This window comes from Rattus norvegicus, chromosome 14, assembly GCF_021556685.1.
Source record: "Rattus norvegicus strain SHRSP/BbbUtx chromosome 14, alternate assembly SHRSP_T2T, whole genome shotgun sequence".
Taxonomy (NCBI): Eukaryota; Metazoa; Chordata; class Mammalia; order Rodentia; family Muridae; genus Rattus; species Rattus norvegicus.
The window spans coordinates 78,537,864-78,560,683 of NC_141547.1; the positions used below are offsets into that span (position 1 = coordinate 78,537,864).

Below are 22,820 nucleotides of genomic sequence, written 5' to 3' on the forward strand. Positions count from 1 at the left end.
TTACTGACAACTAGAGTCTCCAGAGCACGGTACAGCTTCAACTTGTTTTGGTTCAGAACAGGACCATGACTCCTCTGTCCTTTCATGTACTAGTGAATTAAAGGCCCATGAAGCTAAGAAGCTATGAGCAAGAGGCTGCCTTAGAAGCTAGGCCTTGACCAAAACCCTGGAATGGTGTTTACACCATTTGGAGGATTACAGGGCAACTGAGAAGGGAGCTGTTAGGAAGGGAGTGGGTTTGGGGAGATTGAACGAGAAGTCTCAGGGCATATGTGGTGATACAGTTGTGTAATTCCAGCCACTTAGGCTAATGCAGGAGAATCCCAAGTTCAAGATCAGCCTAGGCTACAGACTGAATACTAGGCCAGTCTGGGCAATTTTGTTTGATTGTCTCAAAATAAAAGGTAGAACAAGGCTCAAGCTGTATCTCAGTGGTAGAGCATTTGCTTAGCATATATGAAGGATTAGGGTAAATGCCCAGTAACTGTAAATAAATTAATGGGGGAGGGGAGATCTGAAGGCCATTGGACAAGTTGACGTATGGTGTCTGAGCTGAGTTAAATGGTTAGGAGCACCCTACATGAGGGGATTTGGCCTGAGGTAGGCCATGTGGGCATCATTACTTAGGGTTGGTTTTCATGAAATGACATGAACAGTGTCATAGGCACAGGGCTGGGATGCTACCCTGCTTGGCTGCTCACTCATTGTGAGGTCCAACAGAAGCTGGAAGCCTCTCAGGAGCCTCAGCGTCTAGCTACAAATGTCAATGGTAGTGTCTAGGATGGCATGGGTAAGGTATGAGGGAGGGCCCAGCATAGGAATCAATGTGGATGTCATTAGTATTGGTGCTGGGGGAGAGTTCAACAGTTTCCTCAGTGTTGCTTCACTTCAACATTTATTTCTCAAGTTCACAGACAAAGAAAACAAAGGACAGGTTGGGCTTCTGAAATCTTCCTCCCAAAGTCCTTTGCTGTATAGATGAAGAAACTGAGGCTCAGTCAGGGAAATTAGGTAAAGAAGATCCTAGATCTGAGGAGGCTAGGCCCTGTCTTCAATTCACCAGAGTGGTACTGAATGCCCCAAAACACCCTCCAACTCTCGTCTGTCCTTCTGCAGGCATGTGTGACAAACTGCCTCGGCTGATGCCCTTCAGGACCCCTACTCTAAGGCTGAAAAAATCTGAATCAAATTGGGGGGGGGTGGCTGTCATTTCCACCCACTCCTTGGGTATCCTTGTGCAGGGGTCAGATACAGTAGTATGTGTGGGCCTGGCCCTGAAATTCATTCTCTCTCTCTCTCTCTCTCTCTCTCTCTCTCTCTCTCTCTCTCTCACACACACACACACACACACACACACACACACAAGCATGCAGAATGAGAGAGAGCAAGCAAACTATGATGAGTTTGTGTTTTGTGTTTTTCTGTTTTTTTGGGTTTTTTTTTGTTTTGTTTTTTTGCAAAACATGAGGAACTGGAGAGCTCTGCCACTGTTTCTTCTTCTGCTACTCTGTTTCAGTCAGAGTCCTCTGGCCTCCTTTGTGTTCCCTGGGGGCCACAGCTATGGCCCAGAGCTGAAGTTATCCTGAGTTTACCTCTGCTGATCTGTACAGCAACTTGAAGGAAGATGGTGTATAGAGAGGCCAATTGAAGGATTCAGGGTACAGCTGATCGTGAGCTCTCTTTCAGGGTGGCCATAGAAAACCAAATTGCAGAAATGAACCCCATGGACAAGGACACTGCTCTCCTGGAAAAGGGTCTCAATAAGACACTCTCAAGTATTGATAAGAACTGGGAGGCAAGAATCAACACAGGACCGGGAAGTAGACTGCTATAAATTGGCATCAGGGGAGGTCTATCTGTATAGCTGACACTGTACCTGACCTTGGAACGGGAAGGAACCAGCTAGGCAAAGATCTGGCCAGCCTGTGCAAAGGCTCCACAGGTGCAAAGGTCCTGAGGCTGCAGCCTTCTGGAGCTTCCGATCAATAAAATCATAACTATAGGAGTTGTCCTCTGACCCCCACACTCCAGCTGTGATTCATTCGTACACATTAATAAGTCTAAAAAAAAAGATGGAGTGCGGTTGAAGATAACTGCTGTCACCCTCTGGACCTCCACAACCAGTCAAGGAGTACATACACACAGAAAATAGTCAACAGTATAGCTACAAAGTGGCTGTGGTACCTTTCCTTTTAGACATTTGCGATACTTTGTTACCCTTTTGAAACTTCTTACTATCACTAGGCCTTTACATAAGGTACAGACTAGGAGACCGTAATGTTATGAACGTACCCAAAAAAAGTGTGCAAATTCTCCATATTTGGGGAAACGTTTCACTGGTTTGTGCAACCCTGACTTCTGAGGGCCTGAAGATCCTGACACCATTTGTCCCCACCTTTGCTCCCAGATGGCTCTGGATTTTCCACTCTCTCCCATGTTATGGGAGTTCTCCTGGCTGCGCTAGCACAGGTAACCAAAAGATGTGTACTAAATACAACTGTGGTTTGTGAGTCACCTGAAATGAACCCCGAGGCAACAAAACAGGGAGCAAACTGAGGAAGGGTAAGAATTGGCTGAAGAAAAAGATCTCCAGACAACAGAGCCAAGGGCCTTGGGCTCAAATTCTGCCTCCACCCAGCAGCCATCCATTCAGCAGCCTGTTCAGAGTCTCTCTTCTTACCAGTGAAATGGGCCAATAAGGCTTTACCTTGGGTTTCTCTGAGAGAGTGAAAAGATGTTTGCACTTGGAAACAGTATGGATTCAATGAAACGACAGTTCTTTTAGGCTCCTGACCTTGGCTTGCATACAGAGTCCAGCCTACTTCAGCAGAAAAGTACTTTCAGTTCTCCCCTCCTCCCAGAAGCCTGAGCTGAGCCTGAGTTTCAGGCTCTGAATCCAAGAGCAGGGCCTGGTGCCTGGCGGTGCTCAATGAGTTTGATGAACTGTATGCAGGTCACTCCCCTTCCGGACCTGTTCTTGCCTTTGTATAGAAAGGCACATTTCAGGTTTTTCCTTCCTAGTACTTCTGACATCTACATCTGCTTTTCTAGAAGAGCCTAGGAGTCACATTTAGGGAAGGTGAGTAGGTGGGAAGAGGCTTTTGACTAAAAGGTTAGTGCACATTTTTGGCTCCCACTTCCGAATCTTCCAGAAGGTCTTTTATTTTTTGCCTACTTAATAATAACATAAAAAAGCCATGTCACTTTTTTTTTAATTGAAGTCTTTATGTTAAGCCGCCCACTCCAGCCATCCCAGGACGTGGCGAAGAGGGAAGAGGGGGCGCGGACAGGTGTAACGTGGGGGTGCATGTTGGAAGGGTTCGGCAAAGCCCGGCCCGAGTGCCCCAGCGGAGGTCACCGACCCTGGCGCCCTCTCTCAGGACCTGGTGAAGCTTCAAAGTCTCAGATCCCCAGGCCGCCCTTGCGGTGTCAGGATCTTCAGCACCCCAGAACCCAGACCTGTGTGCCTGCTACTCCCTCACCCACATCACGAGGGCGGAGCCCCGGCGCGCTGATGTAATCCCGGCGCCTGGGCGGAAGGATACGGAACCCGGCGTTGGCTGGCCGGGCGCTGAGGCCGTTGCCAGGTAACGCAGCGGAGCGGCTGCTGCGCGCCGCCTCCCGCCCTCCGCCGCCTGGCGCTGGGGCCGCCGCCGCTTTACGTAAGGCGCAGGCCAGGGCCGCCCGGCGCTCGGCAGCCGCCTGCAGCCCTCGGAGCGCAAGGAGAGGCGCCCACCCGGTAGCCTTGGCAGGTAGGCGGGGTGCCGGGAGCGGAGCCGCGGCGGGGGGCTGGCCCGAGGGATGTCCGACTCGGGGACCCCGCGGGCGGCGTGCGATGAGTGCGCACAATGGGCCGCGGCGGGCTGAGGCGGCCCGGCCTGAGGACAGCGGCCGAGCCTCGCCCGGCGCCCTCAGCTTTGTCCTTCGGCGGTCGGGGGCGGGCGCGGCTCGGTGAGTGGCGGGCACGCGGGCCTATGGCGCGGGGTCCGAGAAGGTGACGGCCGGGGGCAGAAGTGACAGGCCCTGGAATCGCCGGCCTGCGCGCGCCACCGCCCGGACCCTCGCGGCCCGGCTTCCGGCCGGTGTCCCTGGAGCTCCCGGCGTCCACCGCTTGGCCAGGGCTGAGCGCGCTGCGTAGAGGACAGGACGAGCAATGGGGAGCAGACCCCCAAACCTGGCAACCCCTCCCTTCAGTGTTTGCCCTTCTGTAGACAAACCTTAAAGGTTTAACCAAGAAAAGTGAGATGGAGATAAGCTGGGGAAGGGGACATGCGACTCTGGAATCATTTACTAAATAGGGTTCTTGGTTCTCATCTGCATCGTAGACTTTGCCTCGTTGCCCAAGTAACTGACAATGCATTTTGCATTTCTGGCTCTTGACTTGCTAAGGAAACGGTAGGAGAGGATTGCTGAGGAGCTGGGGACGAGCAGTTTGGATAACAGGTGATGCCATGGAAAAGACAGTGCAATGAAAACCCCACTCAGGATTTCTGCCAACAGTATAGGACCCGTTGCATGACACTTTGTCGGGTTTAGAGGCTTCAGATTTAAAGGAAAGGGAAAAAAAAAATCTGTCACTCTGCATTCTGAAGGTCAAATATTCGCCCGCAGATATTTTGGGCTGAACCATTCTTAACTAGGTCTCAGGATCTTTACGACAAAAACCATTCTGGAACTGTGCATTTGAAATACCCACAGAGGCTTCTTGCAGTTAATATTTATTATTGTATATTTAGTTGCTACTCTTGCCGAATGATGTACTTTTAAAATGTGTTCTCGCACAAGTTCATTCATATATCTATATAATGTACCTTTATCATACTTCCCCACTATCTTCTCTTATCCAAACATCGAATTTTAATTATGTATGTATTTATGTATGTGTTTGGGTGCATGTATATTTATGTGTGGAGGCCAGTGATCAATATCAGGTGTTTTTTTAGAATTGTTTTAAAAATATTTATTTAATGTGTATTGGTATTTTACCTGCATGTATATCTGTGTAGGGGTGTCAGATCCCCTGGAACTGGAGTTACAGACAGTTGTGAGCCACTGTGCAATTGCTGGGAATTGAACCCTGGGTCCTGTGGAAGACCGTCCAGTGCTCTTAATCACTGAGCCATCTCTCAAGCCCTAAGGTGTCATTTTTGAGATAGGCTAGACTTGGCTGGCCAAGAACTTTAGAGATATGACTGCCTCTGACTTTGAAATGCGGGGATTTGAGTCAGGGTCTCTCACTGAACTTGGAGCTCACCAATTCAGCAAGGTTTGCTGGCCAGCAAGCTTCAGGGATCCTCCCGTCTCAGCTTCCCCATCGCTGGGATTCCACAAATGTTTAATCATTTAAAAAGTAATTAGGGCTCGGGATGTAGCCCAGATGAAGCTCAGTATTAAATTCTCAAAATGTAAAATAAAATAGGGCTTCAAGTTGAGTGTAACAGATTTTTTATGAGCCTATTTTCACTAAGAAAGTGCTGCCTTGGCCAGTGAGATATCAAGAGGAGAGTTTTGTTCTTACTTAGTGTCATAGAGATACGTGTATTGTTCTTTGAACAGAAGGGTAAATATTTTTAACATGGCAACATTTAACAAGGCAAATCTGTTTAAAGGATGGTTGGTGTATTTGATATACAATTTATGAACGTTAAAAAAAGAAACTTAATGGTGTTTTCGCTTGTTCCCATTTGTTATGTAGCTTCCTCTGTGCCTGGTTTTATACCAGGGCTCTTTAAAGGCGTTGGGCTTGCTATTCCTCTTGTGTGGAAATGCACCAAGCCTGAGCTTTGCCCCTGGTTTTGCATCATTTGACTTGGAGCAGTTAATGGCCTCTGAGCTAGTTTTGTCATCTGTGAAATGGGAAGAATGGTGATAACCTGTCTTGCAGGATAGATAGGCAGAGAGGGAGGATGTGAAGTAATTTCATCCTTACTCAAGCTCTTAAAATGCTGTGTTAGTGGTGATAGTTCAAGTCCTCACATTCCCCTGCTGGTGGGAAGCAGTCAGTTGTCTTCAGGCCACTGTTGCTTTCTCTCTGCCTGGCTTCCAGGATTCTCTTTCCCAAACACATGGCAGTCTCTAGTCCTGTGGGCTTCTAAGCACCTGTGATTTGGAGCTTAGAATGCAGTTGTAATAACAGTGTTGGAGGTCCCTTGCGGTGCAGCACTGTCATCCTATACTGGCCACCTCCTTTCCACATTATCTTGCTAAGACTGATGCTACTCTGAACGTGCCAAGCAGTTTCAGACGTTCTTGATTTATACTCTTTCTTCCGATCTGAGTGTACCTCACTTCTGCTTCTCTAGTTCTAAAATTTCTTATAAGATACTGTATCCTCTCTGGAGCTTTGGGAAGTCCTTCAGATGAATTCCTCCTTGCTGTAGCCTTGTGGCTGGATGACATGCTTTTTCTTAAAATGTTTCTTTTGTGGAAATTAAATATAAAATATTATTGCTTTCAAGAAGACTTGCTTATTAACCCATTAGTACTGGATTGGAAAGGCCTGAGTTATATTTCAGTCCCTCTCTTGCTTCCTGGGTCACCATGGGCAAGCTTGTTATATCTCTTGACCTTCAGTCTTTCTGTGAAACAAGAAATCTCATGTCTTGCTTTGCAGTGAGCTGGGTTCTAGGGATTGAACTCAGGTTTCCAGGCTTGCTTGATGAGTGCCTTTATCCACGGAGCCATCTTGCTGGCTCTGGGGGCTGTTTCAAGTACCAGATTTTTTTTTTTTTAAGATTTATTTATTTATTCTCTATAAGTACACTGTAGCTGTCTTCAAACACACCAGAAGCGGGCGCCAAATCTCATTACAGATGGTTGTGATCCACCATCTGGTTGCTGGGATTTGAACTCAGGACCTCTAGAAGAGCAGTCAGTGCTCTTAACCTTTGAACCTCCAGCTCCAGATTTTTTTTAAAGCAAGATTTATTTTTATTTATATGCATGTATATGCATATTCTTCCCTTGGATACCAGAAGATGATATTTGATTTCTTTGGAGCCATAGTTACAGGCCATTGTGATCTGCCTGACTTGGGAGCTGGGCACTGTACTCTAGTCCTCCGGAAGAGCAGTAAGTATAATTACTTAACTGCTGAGCCGAAGTATCAGATTTTTACCAGCTCTGTATTTGTGCTTTTGTTGTTCCTGTTCCCCTCCTTTTTTCCTTTTTCTTGTAGTGTTTAGGATTAAACCAGGGGCATCATGTGTTCTAGATAAGCACTCTACCAGCTCACTTACATCCCCTGTTCCTCTATGCACTTCTTATCTATCTTCCTTGAACGCTTTCCTCCCTGGTTCCACTGCTCTACCCTCTGAAACTATGGCTGGTCTCTAGGAAAGAATGCATTTACTCTCTTCCCTTGACTAAGAGGCAGTATCAAAAGGATTAAGAATGGACTCTCAAAGCATTGCCGCCACCGGTGCTTATTCTTTTAGTTATGTCTGAAGCTGTATGTCTTCTTGTACTTCATAAGTTAGGCAGCTCCCAGAACACCTGACATAAACAACTTCTGGGACGGAAGTTCTGTTTGGCTTATGGTTCTGAGATTTTAGTCCATTGTGACAGAGGATAGATATGGTAGCTTGGAGATCTCAACCTAATGGAAGCCAGGAAGCAAAGAAAAACAGACAGACAGGGGGCGCAGAGACAGATACCCCAAGGACATGCCTCCAATGACCTACTTCTTTCTGTTAAGTCTCACCTTCTGATGTTTTCAGCACCTTCAAAAATATTTCCCTCAGCTGGAGATCAAATGTTCAAATAAGCCCAAGGGGCACATTTCAGATTTATAACATTCCACCCTGAGCCCCAAAATGTATTTTTTATATTTACTCTATCTCAAGAGTCCCCAATGTATTACATTTCAACATTGCTCAAAAGTCCAAAGTCTCTTCTAAGACTTGAGGCAGTCTCTCAGCTATGAGTCCCTGTAAAATGAAAGAGAAAGTCACACACACAAGGACACAGAGTAAACATTTCCATTCTAAAAAGTGGAATGGAATAGCTGGTAAGGAGTGTATGGACTGAAGCAAGATCAAAATCCAACAGGGCAAACTTTAAAGCTCGTTGCTCCGTGCCTGTCTTCAGAAGTGTGTTGTAAGCTCCAGTGGGTTTGGACAGCCTGCTGTTTGGCTTTGCTGTTTGCATGCAGCCCATGTGAACTTTCTTGGGTTGACTCCACTCAATGATGGTTTGGACTGTCATAGTGCAGGGACCCTAATCTCATTACACATTTCTTGACCTCTTAGGCTTTTCTTTGAAATCTGAGGGGAAACCTCTGTGGCTTTACTTTGCTCACCTGCTAACCCAGCATCACTTGGAAGTGCAAAGATTTGCTGCCAGTTACAGTAGTAGCCTGGCTCCCTGAGACCATAGCTACAGCAGCCTCCAGAGCATCTGGAGAAAGATGTATTCTAAATTAGTTTATGCTTTACTCTCCTTGAGCCTGTGATGTGTGGGGTTTGGCCAGCGCTTAAGATGCCCTGGAGACACCTTTTGTCTTGATGATAATCCTCAGCTCTTTAATTCTTCAATAGTGACTTTCTTTGGTCCCAACTTTTCTGTTGCAAGTTTTTCAGTCTTTGTTGCTTTTTTTCTCATTATAAATGTTAAGAGCTGTTAGTAAACCTCATTCCTTTGCGATTTCCAGTGGGTCACTCATAAACTCAGCCTGTCGTGGAGTTTAGTGTCTTAGTAAATGGATAAAACTTAGATACCTTCTTTATTATAATGTAACATGTACAGTTTCTAGTCCAGTTTTCAGCGGTCTTGGCTGTCTGAAACCTGTCTTTAATGTCCCCATTCTTAGTGGGTTTTGGTCTTCTGAGCTCCCGCCAAAATTGTCCATTAAGTTCTACTAACAGGACTCTTGGCTCTGGCTTGTTTTTCTAAAGTCTTTCATATTCCTGCTGTAAGACTGGGTCAATGGCTTCTGACCCACACCAGCAGCAGACAGCAATGACCTCACTTTTCTGGGGCCAATTTTCTGTATTAGACTTTCATCTGACATGTGCAACTTAAGTGGGAGAAAAGTTTGTGTTGATTTGTGGTTTCAGTACCCTCATGGTGGAAGACATGTGGTGGAGCAAATTTTCTCATCTCCTGATAGCCAGGAAAAGAGAAGGGGAGAGGAGGAGAGGAGGTGGGTGATGAGAGATGGACAGATAAGGTATCCCTAAGGTATATCAAAATGACCTACTTCCTCCAGCTAAACCTTGCTCCTGAGATTTCCAGCACTTCCCAGTAAAGTGCCACTAACCCGCAGAGCCGGCGGGGACATTGCAGATTGAAGCCACTGCACCTTACACCTTAGCTTGAATTGCTGGTCATCTCATGACTGTCTAGTTCCTGATTTGTCCTTTCCATCCATCAAGCTATTGGAATCTTGAAGAGTTCACTGAAATATTCTTTGTACTTCTGTAACCTGATTTTTAGAATTGACTCTTTGCTCTCTAATACATTTTTTCCAACTTAATAATTATAATTTGTTTTATGTGCATGTTTGAATTTGTATGTACCACATGTGTGCAGCTGCTTATGGAGGGCAAAAAGGGCATCAGATTCACTGGAACTGGAGTTACAGGGAGTTGCAAGCTGCTCAGTAGGTGTGCTGGGAACTATACCTGGATTGTCTTCTTTTTTTATTATTGTATTTTTTTTATTTACATTTCAAATGTTATTCCCTTTCCCAGTTTCCCAGACATAAGCCCCCTATCCCATCCCCCATACCTGGATCTTCTATAAGAGTAGTAAGTGCTCTTAATTGCTGATCCATCCCTAGTCTAGTTGCTCAAGTTGTTTTGTTATTGTTGTTGTTTGCTTATGACATTTTAGGTTTTGCATGGAGGCATCTCCTAAATCTTAATGTCTTTAGGGAAGAGGGGAGACTCCTATTTGATGATTCCTCCTACTATGCAGTATAATGTTTTTGCACAGTATTCATTCATTAGATATTTAACTGAATTAACTCAGAATCACTTGGTAATCTGATTTCAGAAGGACTGGGCTTGGGTCAAAGTAGCTTTCTGGGAGAGCACTGTGACTCAGTGCAGGGCCCAATATAAAGCAGATGTGTCAGTAAGGGGCAGCTTTCAGCTTGTTTGAGCAGGTGTAGAAAAGACTAGAGCTTGGTGCCTTAGTTACTTAGGTGTTGCTGTTACCACAGTACCTGGTGAAAACATGGATTCATAGGATTTTAGTTCTTCTAGGGTCAGCATGTGGGGACACTTCACTTCATGGAGGCAGGAGCATATGGTGGAGGCTGTTCATATCACAGCAAACCAGCAAGTGGAAAGCCAGACAGGAAATGGACAGGGATAACATAATCCCAAAGTCACTCCTGCCCTGATGACCTTCTTTCAAGTAGTCCCAATAGCGAGGGGCCAGACATTCAGAACATGAGCCAGTGGGGGGTAGTTCATACTCAGTTCCTAACATTTGGCTTTTAGTGCTCCAAGATTCATGGCCATCTCATTATGCACAATGCATTTAGTTCAAATTCAACTTCTTAACAGTTTTGACATTATTTAAAAGTCTGGTGCCAAGTAGTCAGCCCTGAGACCATATACACACAGGTAACATACAGACTGAACAGGTTGTATTTATATATCTAGAAAAAAATACATGAATTTGTTTATGAATGTATATGTGTAAAAACAAGACAGAATGTAAAGGAAAAAAAAGTCATGAATTTGAGAGACAAGAAGGGAGTGCCTGGGAAGGTTTGAAGGGAGGAAAGAGAAGGGGAGAAATGATATAATTATACTGTAATTTCCAAAAGAAGTTATAAAAATGTCTGATATCTCTATGAGATTCAAGTAGTCTCTTAGTTGTTAGTGCTTCCTTTTGTGATGATTAATCTTCATTGTTGATTAGATTTAGAATTACTTAGGAAACAAAGGTCTGGACATATCTGTGAGAATGTTTTCACAGAGGTTTAATTGACCACCCAGAATATGGGTGGTCCATCCCACAGGTGAGGTCTAGGACTGGATGAAAAAGAAAACAAGCTGAGCACCATCGATCATCGATTAGTTTCCTGCCTGCAGACAGCATGTGGCTAGCCATCCACCTTATACTGCTGCCCTGCTTTCCCTGTCAGCATGGACTGGGTCCTTGGACTGAGCCAAGTGAATCCTTCTTTAAGATACTTTTGTCAGATATTTTGTTACAGCAATGAGAAAAGTACAGGTGCCTTGTAACATGACTGTAAAATTTCACGAATGAAATTACACACTTTTGTGTACAATGACATAATAAATCATTCTAAAAGGGAGGAAACAGAATGGAGAAATAGCAAGGAAGGGTGGACCACAGCAAAGTTGAAACTTAGTTGGCAAACAGTAAGTCCTGTCATTGCTAGGCCAGGTGGTGATGTGATCTGAGCTTCAGTGGCCCAGGTAGCTCTGTTTTGTGACCTTGCTATCCCACTCCACATGATCCTTCTTTTGTTCTGGTTCCGTTTAGTATCTTTCTACGACAGATGTTCCATGCTTCTGGCGTCTCCAATATCTTGATGTCTCTGTTGTGACTTAGGCTTCCCCCTCACAAATTTTATGCATAGTTACTCAAGGAATCTAACTTTGTTACACATTGTCTGGGCTTCCCAACAAATCTGAGTAGAAGCAAGCCTCGATATCTCTGTAACTGTACCCTTCTGCATACCTGCAAAACCAGTATCCATCATGTGGCTTGCCTCCAATTCAGTCAGTCACAGGTTTATTTGGAGCACATCCATAGATGGCTTTTGAGTGCTTGGATGGCTGGACCTAGGAAAATAACCCCCTAACTTCCATCAAAGGAAAGCCTTTCACTGGAATTTATAGTTTTGTTCCCATGCACCCTGTTTGTGATAGTTTATATATGCTTGGTCCAGGGAATGGCACTATTAGGAGGTGTGGCCCTATTGGAGTTGGTGTGTCACTGAGGGCATGGACTTAAGACCCTCACCCTAGCTGCTTGGAAGTCAGTCTTCCACTAGCAGCCTTCAGAAGAAGATGTAGAACTCTCAGCTCCTTCTGTACCAGGTCTGCCTAGTTGCTGCCATGTTCCAGCCTTGATGATGATGGACTGAACCTCTGAACCTGTAAGCCAGCCCCAATTAAATGTTGTATGTTGTCCTTTATAAGATTTGCCTTGGTCATGGTGTCTGTTTACAGCTGTAAAACCCTAACTAAGCCACTGTCATAGGTGAGTTTGGTCAGTTTCCCACTGTCTAATGACAGGCCTTATGGCTTCCAGTCTCTTTAATAGAAATACACTTTTCTTGGGGTTTTTTGTTTTGTTTTGTTTTGTTTTTGTATTTTGAGACAGGGTTTCTCTGTGTAATCCTGGCTGTCCTGAAACTCACTCTGTAGATCAAACTGGCCTCAAATTCACAGGAACTTCCTCCTCTGCCTCTCTAGGTGCTAGGATATGCTACCACAGCCACACACCTTTTTTCTACAGCTATCAACTCATGCCACCAGCTGGGAACCAAACAGTTTAAATAGGAATCTGCAAAGGATATACCAGGTTCAAATCATACTTTTGAGTTGGTTGATTGTTTAGATTTGTTTTGTTTTTGAGACAGGGTCTGTCTGGGTAGCTCTGACTGTTCTGGAACTTGGTATGTAGGACAGGCTGGCTTCAAACTCGCCAAGATCTGCCTCCCTCTGCCTTCTGAGTGCTGGCATTAAAGGTATGTGTTTACCTTATTATTACAGTGCCCACAGATTTAGTTCTAACACATGTTTATAAAGTAGAAGTCATCTCTCTAGCTGTACCTATATTTCCTTTTTTTAAAAATTTATTTATTTATTTATTTTATATGAGTATACTGTCACTGTCTTCAGACACACCAGAAGAGGGCATCAGATCCCATTACAGATGGTTGTGAGCTACCATATGGTTGCTGAGATTTGAACTCAGGACCTCTGGAAGAGCAGTCAGTGTTCTTAACCACTGTGCCATCTCTCCATCCCCCTGTACTTACATTTCTTATTTGGCTTAGGGAAGAACTGGAGTGGGCTTTTGTTCACAGTCAATATGGAATCTTAAACTATCTTGAAAATAAGGTTATCTGTAGGTAAGCAGGTTTTTGTATATGGCTTAGGAAGTTTAGTGGGAAATCAGAGTTGTTTGAATTACCTGTTGTTTTTATAACTTTAATCTTCCAGAATGTATTTGGAGTAGCTGTTGAGACCTTTAATTCTTCTTCCTGTTGCAAAGCATTGTTCATACCATTCTGTCTCTTGTCAGTATCACCCCACCCTCACCCCAGCATTGGCTTTGGATCAGATAAGTGAGGAATTACATTCGAATGTTGACACTTTAAATATTGATGATGCCATTTATGTGCCATACTAATTAAGTCTTCAAAAGTCGTACCTGTTGGATCCAGTATAACACGGAGCTTCTTCCTTAGAGGAGCATATTAATGGGAATTTCTTTTATTGGCTATTTTGTGATTATTGTTTTTCTTAATCATTGGAATTTGTGTATTACTAATAGCTTAAAACCTGTTCCAGAGATTTGGCATTGATAGTGTTATTTCAGAAGATGAACGTGTATTGCTAGTGTCTGAGTTACAAATAAAGGCGTTAGGGCAGTGAATACAGAATGCTTGATGATCTTCTCTGTGCGTGCATGCTTCTAGCCTGAGTAGTGAATGAATGAATTCTAAGAACTTGGGGTGGGGGGGCTGAGCGAGGACATGAGGTGTGGCCAAGTAAGTATTTAACATGAGCTGACAGTCGGTTCTATGGTATGTAAAATACATGAGGGTAAATGAGTTAAAAGAACTATGCCACAGTGCACTTCAGGTGTGTGTGTGTGTGTGTGTGTGTGTGTGTGTGTGTGTATACACATGAACATGTTAGAGGTATGTAGTTGGGATGAAGGTGTTTAAATGAGTAGGGAGGGATTTGTTTTGCTCTCACCCTGGAGTCTGTTTCACACTCAGCTGTGTTTACTAAAGTACCTTTGAAGTAACAGCCAATGCGTTTCTATTTCAGAGTTAAGTTCAACTGCGTCTTTTGGGGGGTGATTCTCCACATGTGTCCCCAGACTTGGGCTTTTCCTGCCTCATCCTTCCAGGTTGCTGCAATTCCAGGCATGCTGCTGTACCTGTCTATATTTTTGTTGCCGTCTTTTGTTAGACTCTGAAGAAATGCTAGGAAAAGCTAAAGTTAAAGTTCACTTTGTTAAAGGGTTTTGTATGTGTGTGTTTATTTGTTTCTTTATTGTTTTTATGAAGTATCTAAGGTAGCCTTTTTGCAAATAAAAGAGATTTAATTGGCTCACAGTTTTTGGAGATTCAAAATTAAGGTAGGTAGTCCCATTGAGAGTGTTTCATACATTGCCATATGGTGGAGAGGGATGGCTGGTGACTGAGGTTTCCACTGCAGTGTCATTTTCCATGATATAGTTTTGGGTGTAAGTAGTTGTTAGAAAGCTTACTTGTTGCTGTTGTTGTTTTAATAAAAGATTTGCTATTTTACTTGAGTGTGTGTATCTTTGTATTTGTAACACATGTGCAGGTGCCCAGCCCATAAGCTGGAATTACAGGTAATTGAGCTGCCTGATGTTCTTACCGGGTACTGGACTGGGCCCTCCAGAAGATTAGCAATCTTTCTCAACTGCTAAGTCATCTCTCCAGCCCATAAAACTTATTCTTATTTGGGGGTGGAGAGATGACTCAGTGGTTAAGAGCACTAACTGCTCTCCCAGAGGTCCTGAGTTCAAATCCCAGCAACCACATGGTGGCTCACAGCCATCTGTAATGATATCTGACACCCTCTTCTGGTGTGTCTGAAGGCAGCTACAGTGTACTTATATATAATAAATAAAAAAAAAAAAACCCTTTTAGGGGTTGGGGGTTTAGCTCAGTGGTAGAGCGGTTGCCTAGGAAGCGCAAGGCCCTGGGTTCGGTCCCCAGCTCCGAAAAAAAAAAAAAAAAAAAAAAAAGAACCAAAAAAAAAAAAAACCCTTTTAAAAAACCGTATTCTTTATTTTAATTTTTTCATGTGAATGAATGTTTTGCCTGCATATATGTAGGCTTAGTATGTTTTACATTTCACAGCTGTAGAAGTTTTATGCCTAGGTACTTTAACAGGATACAGTTTCACACTGAAAATTATATGCACTTTATGAGCTAATATTATTTGATACAATGGTTTTAACTTTAGCAGAGTAAGTTTTATGGAGGAACATCCATGGCTGAGAAAACAGAAAGATAACAGGTTCCTATGAAGCAATGCAAGACTGGTTTCACAGTGTATCCTGGGGAAAAAAACAAAAAAGCCCAAACAAAACAAAACAAAAAAAAGTGCTACCTTTGCTGTGAACCAGGAATAACCAAACGAATTAATTTGATTGACAGCTGTCAGTTAACTGCAACCCTGTTTTGTAGCATTGACCAGTCAATTGCACAGCAAGAATTGCTTGTCTGGTCACTCCAGTAGCAAGAAAATAGCTCTCTAGTCTCTTACCTCCAGCAGGCAGGATACTGGAAGGTCTGGCAGGTGTCCTGATCCTGTCCTTCCTTGTCCTGCATTGTTGGTATCCTAGACACTTGTCCTTTTCTGCTCTGGTGTGAAGGGTAAATGCTTTCACATACCTGCCAATCTCTTCTAAGGTTTCATGCTTTACAGTTACAGACATTCCAAAAACTTTTTTGTTTCTAGGTAAACTTGTTTAGAAAAAAAATTTTTTGAGACAAAGTTTCACTCTAGCTCTGGCTGGCTTGGAACTCACTATGTAGATGAGGCTGGCTTTGAACTCACAAAGATCTGCCTGCCTCTGTCTCCTGAGTCCTGGGATTAAAGGCATGTACCTAAATGTATTTTTCAGAGTAAAATTTTAATCTCTCCTAATTGAAGTTTTAAGTTTATAAAATTTAGTTTAATTTTCCAATAGTCTTCATATTTTTAAAATTAAAGACAATTTAATTTTTTATTAAAAAGTTAGTGTATGTGAATGTGTGTATTATGTATACATGTGTTGGTGCATGACTTGGTGTGTGTGAGGGAGGTGAGAGAGAGAGGGGTGGTCAGAGGGTGATTTTGTGAAGTTGGCTCTCTCCTCTCATCTCCATGTGAACTCTAGGATTGAACTCAGGCTTCTAGGCTTGTGAGGCAGGCACCTTTACCTTCTCACCCACCCGTATTTTGCTTTCATTATTTCTCCAAAAATCTTTTAGGATTCTGTCTCACTGAACTTTGCCTTTGCCTTGGAATTTTGGTTGGTAGCTGTGACTTTCTGCATGGACACAGTTGTCTATCTCAGTTATATACATTCCCCTTCCTTTTGAATGTCATCTTTTACTTAAGGTTTTAATTCTGTAAACTGTTGAGTGTGAGGTTTGCCCCCGCTGGAGAAAAGGAACATTTTTTAAATGGCATATAAACTATGATTTTGCAGCCCTGCTGAGGTACACATCTAAGTGAAATGAGCATCTACACTGGTCATTAGAGAAGGTGCACAGGTTTTCTTTCTTCCGTATGTAGCTTTCAAACCAGAGACATTAGTAGACACCCATCCAAGCTTTTAGAAGTGCTTCTAAAACACTCCTCTTCCTCCTCTTCCTTGTGCTCTTCCTCCTCTTTCCTTCCTTCCTTCCTTCTTCATGGATATTTTTTTAGCTGGGCATGGTCATACTTGCCTTTAATCACAGTGCCTGCAGAGTCGGGCAGATCTCTGTGAGTTTGAGGCCAGCTTGGTCTACACAGTGAGTTCCAGGACATCCTGGCCTACATGGTGAAACCCTATCTGTCTAGACAAACAAACAAACCAATCCTTTTATTTATTCATTGACAATTTTATACAGTGTGTTTTTATTATGACCACCCCAATTCTCTGCCCTATTTCTTTCTAACACCTCCTAAAGCAGTCCATTCTCCACTTCCCTTCTTTTCCTTTTGTTTATTTTTGCATCCCACTGAATCCAGTAGTGCTGCTTGCTGAGTGTTGCCTGGGTGTGAAGGCTCTTGTCCTTATGCAGGACACTGTAGCTACAGTGAGCTCTTGAGTGCAGTCCATTTCCTGTCACAGCATCTCCTCATCCTCTGGCTCCTACATTCCTTCCAGCCTCTCTTCCTCTTCCATGGTATTCCCTGAGCCTTGGGAGGGGGAAATAGATACAACTGTCTCGTTAGGGCTGAGCATTTAGCAGTCACTCTCAGCAGTTTGACCAGATATGAGTCTCTGCATTAACTGCTATCCAGTGCAGAGAGAAGCTTCCCTAGCCACCATCCCTATCCTGAATGTAAAGATTAAGCCAGCCTACTCTAGGTTTCCATTTTATAAGGTATTTACTAAGTATCACATAGTAGTGTAAGAACAGTCCTGTGGTATAAAAAGAATTTAATTATCATTGAGGCGTCTACGCTTACTTGTATAGATCATCAGTTTGTTTCAGCTACTTGGCTAGTAAAAATGGAGCTTCTTAGTCTGTATGCAGCTCTTCTCGTTGGCATAGAAAGAATGTGGCCACATACTAGGTGGCGGGTTGTTGTTGTTGTTGTTTTTAACTGTATTATCTTAAAAAGAAGGTTTATTCATTTCCTAAGACTTGACATGTTTCTACAGTAGGGCAGAAAACTAGGTCTGGAAAACTGTGCATTTTTGTTTAGTTTTCAGATACATAGAGGAAGCAAGCCGACAGGATCAGCTGTTAGAGCCCTTTGCTGTTTCCAGTGTTAGTTTTGGTTTGGGTTGTAGATTTCCCCCAGAGTCTTCTTTTGGGTATACATAGGCTTTAGAGGCTGGGGCCTTCTATAAAGAATGAGATTTGTGAGCTTTAAATTGTGTGTCAAGGTCAGGAATAGTAAGCAAGATTTGTTTACCAGTGTGAAACTGCTTCATATACATGTACACTTCATACGGGTACACTTCATGCCTTCCAGGCACAGAGTGTGTTTAGGTTGGAGGTAGCAAGGCTTGTTTACAAGTGGGGTAACTACATCAGGTAGTAGACTTCATGCTTTCTAAGCAGACACTGATTAGAATTCCCAGCCACCCCCCCCCAAAAAAAAAACCCTAAAAAAGCAGTTTCTGAAAGCCAGAGTCTTAGAGTCTTTGCCTTTAATCTCTTCTGTGTCCTTTCCTTCTCTTCCTCCCTCTCCATTTATTTATATTTCAAAAGTACATTTATCTGTGTGTACGTATGTTTTTGTAGGCATGCATATGGAGGATAACTCTCAGCTTCCACAATGTGGGTCCTAGAGATTGAACTCAGGTCATCATAAGGCTTGGTGGCAAGTGCCTTTACCGGCTGAGCCAACTCCCCATCCACCATTCATCTATTTGTGTGAAAGTCAGTTGCAAGTAATGTAGACCTTTGAGAGCCAGGCGTGTTAACAAGCAGTGCACTCTCTGTGGTGAGGAAGGACCAGTTAAACAGAGTGGGGGCATATAGTGCAGAGGCAACCCCTTAGATGTAATAGTGAGGGGGAAACCTGGTGGCTCTTGTCTTTGTGTTCCCAGTGCTGTGCACAGTGCCCGGCAGTAGGGAGCCTGTGTTTCGTGTGGGGTGATAAAAGGTGAGTTAAAAGCCTGGTCGACATGTCTTAATCTCCCTATTGGTAGACACACAGTGTAACCATAGGTGTTTTCCCACATGCTACTACATTGTTATTTCCCAAACCTCTCTTTGAGAGTTTATTCTCTTGTTTTTGGATTATGAAAGCATTAGTTCACCACAGTTTTTTTTTTTTTCTTTTTCTTTTTTTCGGAGCTGGGGACCGAACCCAGGGCCTTGCGCTTGCTAGGCAAGTGCTCTACCACTGAGCTAAATCCCCAACCCTTCACCACAGTTTTGATCACCTGCTAAGGCCTAAGCATTCTGCTCAGTAGGACATAGAGTGTCAGTATCCACTGAAAACCTTGCAGCCTCGTTTATGAAGAAATCTACCCTAGAAGCTAGAAGTATCTGAAAGGATGTCCTAGACTCCAAGTGCCTATGACATGCCTATGAGGATGGTGACTGTGTGCTGGCAGAGATGCTGGCCTGCGGGAGTTATGGAGACAGTAGATTCCCATTGCTGGTGACAGGAGCATTTCAACAGCACTCAGGCTGTTTGAAACCTTTCTAAGAGTAATTACCTTTCTCTTTTACAAATCACTTTTCTTTTACAGTTTTAATTCATTTGTGCTACTAAAACTTCCCCTGTTTAACTAGAATGCTATTTTTTTTTAAAAGATTTATTTATTATATATAAGTACACTGTAGCTGTCTTCAGATACACCAGAAGAGGGCATCGGATCTCTTTACAGATGGTTGTGAGCCACCATGTGGTTGCTGGGAATTGAACTCAGGACCTCTGGAAGAGCAGTTGGGTGCTTTTAACCGCTGAGCCATCTCTCCAGCCCTAGAATGCTAATTTTTAACAATGTTATTTTCTTTTTTTATAATATTCTCTTATATTGCTCTTTGAAGTCATCGTGGCTGGTGACACCTGTTACAACAGTGGTTCTCAGCCTTCCTAATGCAGTGACTCTTCAAATAGTTTCTCATGTGTGGTGACCCCAGCCATAAGTTATTTACTTCATAACTGTATGTAGTTTTGCTACTGGTATTAATTGTAGTGCAAATATCTGATATGCAGGATATCTGAAATGCAACTCCTGTGAAAGGGTCGTTTTCCCCTTCAAAGAGGTCACAACCCACAGACTGAGAGCTGCTGTATTAAAGTGTGGCTAGGAGGCTTGCTTTAGCTGATTAACTATGAGCAACTCACATCCAAGAAGAAACTTTCAAAGCATCGGGACATACTTTGGCACAGACATTGATATCTTCCATCCCTGGATTAGTTGGGTTCTAGATGCTGACTATTTTGTCATACTTGGTAATGATGTCCTTCAGCATCCTCGCCAAAGCTAGATGAATATGTGGCACCATCTGAATTAAGACATTAAAATTTAGGGAGTTGTGTCTCTGCAACATTGTATACCCCCGTCTTAGCTGAACCCCCTTTCCTGGTTACATTATCAGTGAGCTTCATTTGTTTTACTGTCCCATGCAGTCTGACCTTGTCACTGAACCAACCACAAGTACATTGAGCCAGAGAATAATCCGACCTGTGTATAGTCCTGTGAAGCGCAGCTTGCAACTTGTCTTCACAGGGAGGGGCTTCTTAGCTCAAAATGGTTGTTTGCAGGAATGAGACAAAGCCAGTGTCCAGTAGAACCCGTGCAGTGCGAATGCCCCATATTCTCACGATAATCATCATCTGTATGCAGTGTCTGGACATTTGATAGAAAGACTGGCCTTTTTGTTGTTTTTGACACGTCTCAGCCCATGTTGGCCTCAAACTTCCAGGTCACTAGAATTCTAACATATGCTGCCATACTCAGCTCAAGAAGATGATTTTAACCTGGCAGTGCAGTGACTCTCTAGCACAGTGTGGTGACAGTGCTGCTGGGAAGGAGGCAAGTATCTGCATGCTGTGTTTAAGAAGCTATTTGTGGGCTCCTATTTAAGAAACTCTTTGAAACTTACAAAACGTAAATAAGGTAAAGGAGCAGAAAGGACCAAGTGTGCTGGTGCCAGAGTAGCCAGGTTCTCATAGTTGTCTTTTATCCCCTGCTGCTCTGAATGGCTTCACAGGAACAGAAGGGGGTCTAGGAAGAGTTCAGATGTTGTCTGTGTTATCATGCCATAAAGGTGCTGTGATTAAGAGATGGCTCAGGTCATCACGTGTTTGCTATGCAAGCAGGAGAACTGTTGTTTGGTTCTCAGCATTTCACGTTAAAATGACAAACAAACAAACAATCTGAATGTGGGGGCTGAATGTAAGTCACCAGTTAGAGCAGAGGACCTGAGATCAATTCCCTACACCCATATGGTTGCTCACAACCGCTGTAACTCCAGTTCTAGGAGATCAACCCTCGTCTGGTCCCCATAGACCCTAGACATGCATGTGGTTCAGAGACATACATGGAAGCAAAGCACTCATTCACATGGATCTAAAGAAAAAATAAAAAGGGTGTGGTGTTATACCCTTTTATCTCAGTGCTGGGGAGAAGAGGGGTGAATCGCTGGTACTTATTACTTGTTAGTCTAGGTTAGTGAGCCAGGCCAGTGAGAGACAAGTGTTTAGAAAAATAGGTGCATACCATGTGAGGAGGAACAGCACCAAGCTTCTCCTGGCCTCCACGCTCATGCATACATACCCTACCTACTGTCCACACGAATGCACACTGCTTTGTGAAGTAATGTTCATGTGTTGATGACACTAAAGTATACGCATTCCAAACGGGGAAATAATCTTCTTACTTCAGTTAAGTGGAGATATGACCCCTAAATTTTTTTTTTTTTTTGGTTCTTTTTTTCGGAGCTAGGGACTGAACCCAGGGTCTTGCGCTTCCTTGGCAAGCGCTCTACTACTGAGCTAAATCCCCAGCCCCATGACCCCTAAATTTTAACTGACAAGGGAGTGTCTACTGAAGATGGAAATCTGTATATGTGTGTGTGTGTGTGTGTGTGTGTGTGTGCACGCGCACGTGTGTATGCATATATATATATATTTTCTACAAGCTTACAGGTTTGTACCAACATACCTGTTTTAAGTGGTGGTGGTGTTTTTGAGATAAGGTCATACCCACATAACAGCAAGTTGACCTAGAACTTGACATCCCCCTACAACGTGGGGAAAGCGGGGTTACAAGCATACACCATTATACTTGGCCCTTTGTTTTTAATTTAGTTATTTTAGAAGCTATTTAATTTTTTTAAATTGAAAAAAAATGATTACACATTTGTTTGTGTACATGCATGGGTGCATATGCATGTGTGCCATGGCATGCATGTGGAGTGAGAGACAGTTGGCAGGAGTCAGTTCTCTTCACTTACCATGTGGGTTTGAGGGATGACATTTAGGTTTCCAGGCTTGTACCACAAGTGCCTTTGCCTGCCAAGCCCTCTCACTGGCCCCTGAAGATAATTAATGAGGTGGCGGTGGTGCGCACCTCTAGTCCTAGTACTGGGGAGGCAGAGGCAGGTGGATGTCTGAGTTGGAAGCCAGCCTGGCCTACTGAGTGAGTTCCAGGACAGCTAGGGCTACACAGAAGAATTCAAAAACAAACCCAAAAAAGATATTTAATGAACTAGATAGAGCTGTAGCTGCATCTCTGGCCGTCTTTGTGTCTTTAAGTGGATCCACATTTGGTGCTGGAATACTTTTTAAGAGTTATTTATTTATTTTATTTATATGAGCACACTGTTACTGCCTTCAGACTCACCAAATTGGGCATCGGATCCCATTACAGATGGTCACTGAGAATTGAACTCAGGACCTCTGGGAGAGCAGTCAGTGCTCTTAGCCACCGAGTCATCTCTCCAGACTTCTGTGCTGGAGTACTTTTACGTCTGCCTAAAAGACTTTTCATATTTCCTGTAGGGCAGGTTTGCTGGGAATAAGTTCAACTTTCACATGTCTGAAAAGTCCACTTCACCTTATCTTTGAAGGATAGTTTGTGAGTATGGGGTACTAGGTTGACGAGGTGTTTTAAGTCTTACCCGATCAATCCTCTGCTCACTTACACTGTTTCCAGCAAGAACTAGATGCTATCTTTAACTTCGCTTCTATACTTAATGTCTCTGTTTTACTCTGGCTGCTTTAGGATTTTTATGTTGGTTATAGGTTTGAGTTATTTTTTGTGCTGTGCTGTTTTCTTTATTTCATGGGCTTCGAGTTCTTGACTCTCTTGCTCATTTAGTTTCTATCAGTTTTGAAAAAGTGAATATTAATTAAAGTACATAAGTGTATGTGTCAGCTTTCAGTCTATTTAAGTGGGGCCACAGCAAGGAAGGATCCGGTACCTGATCCCCAACAGCAGTA

At 43.5% G+C, this 22,820-nt stretch overlaps 1 protein-coding gene across 4 annotated transcripts in view; it reads left to right on the top strand.

Moving 5' to 3' along the window:
• The first annotated feature begins 3,653 nt into the window (after window positions 1-3,653).
• The window catches only part of Kiaa0232 (KIAA0232 homolog), a 64,784-nt gene continuing 45,617 nt past the window's right edge, over window positions 3,654-22,820 (top strand). For 3 of the 4 annotated variants that reach the window (XM_087584312.1, XM_087584313.1, XM_087584315.1), the window contains exon 1: window positions 3,661-3,752. The gene's annotated coding sequence lies outside the window, so the exon portion shown is untranslated. Of the gene's footprint in view, window positions 3,753-22,820 lie in introns of all 4 variants that reach the window. The other variant, NM_001109388.1, reaches the window with a different exon arrangement.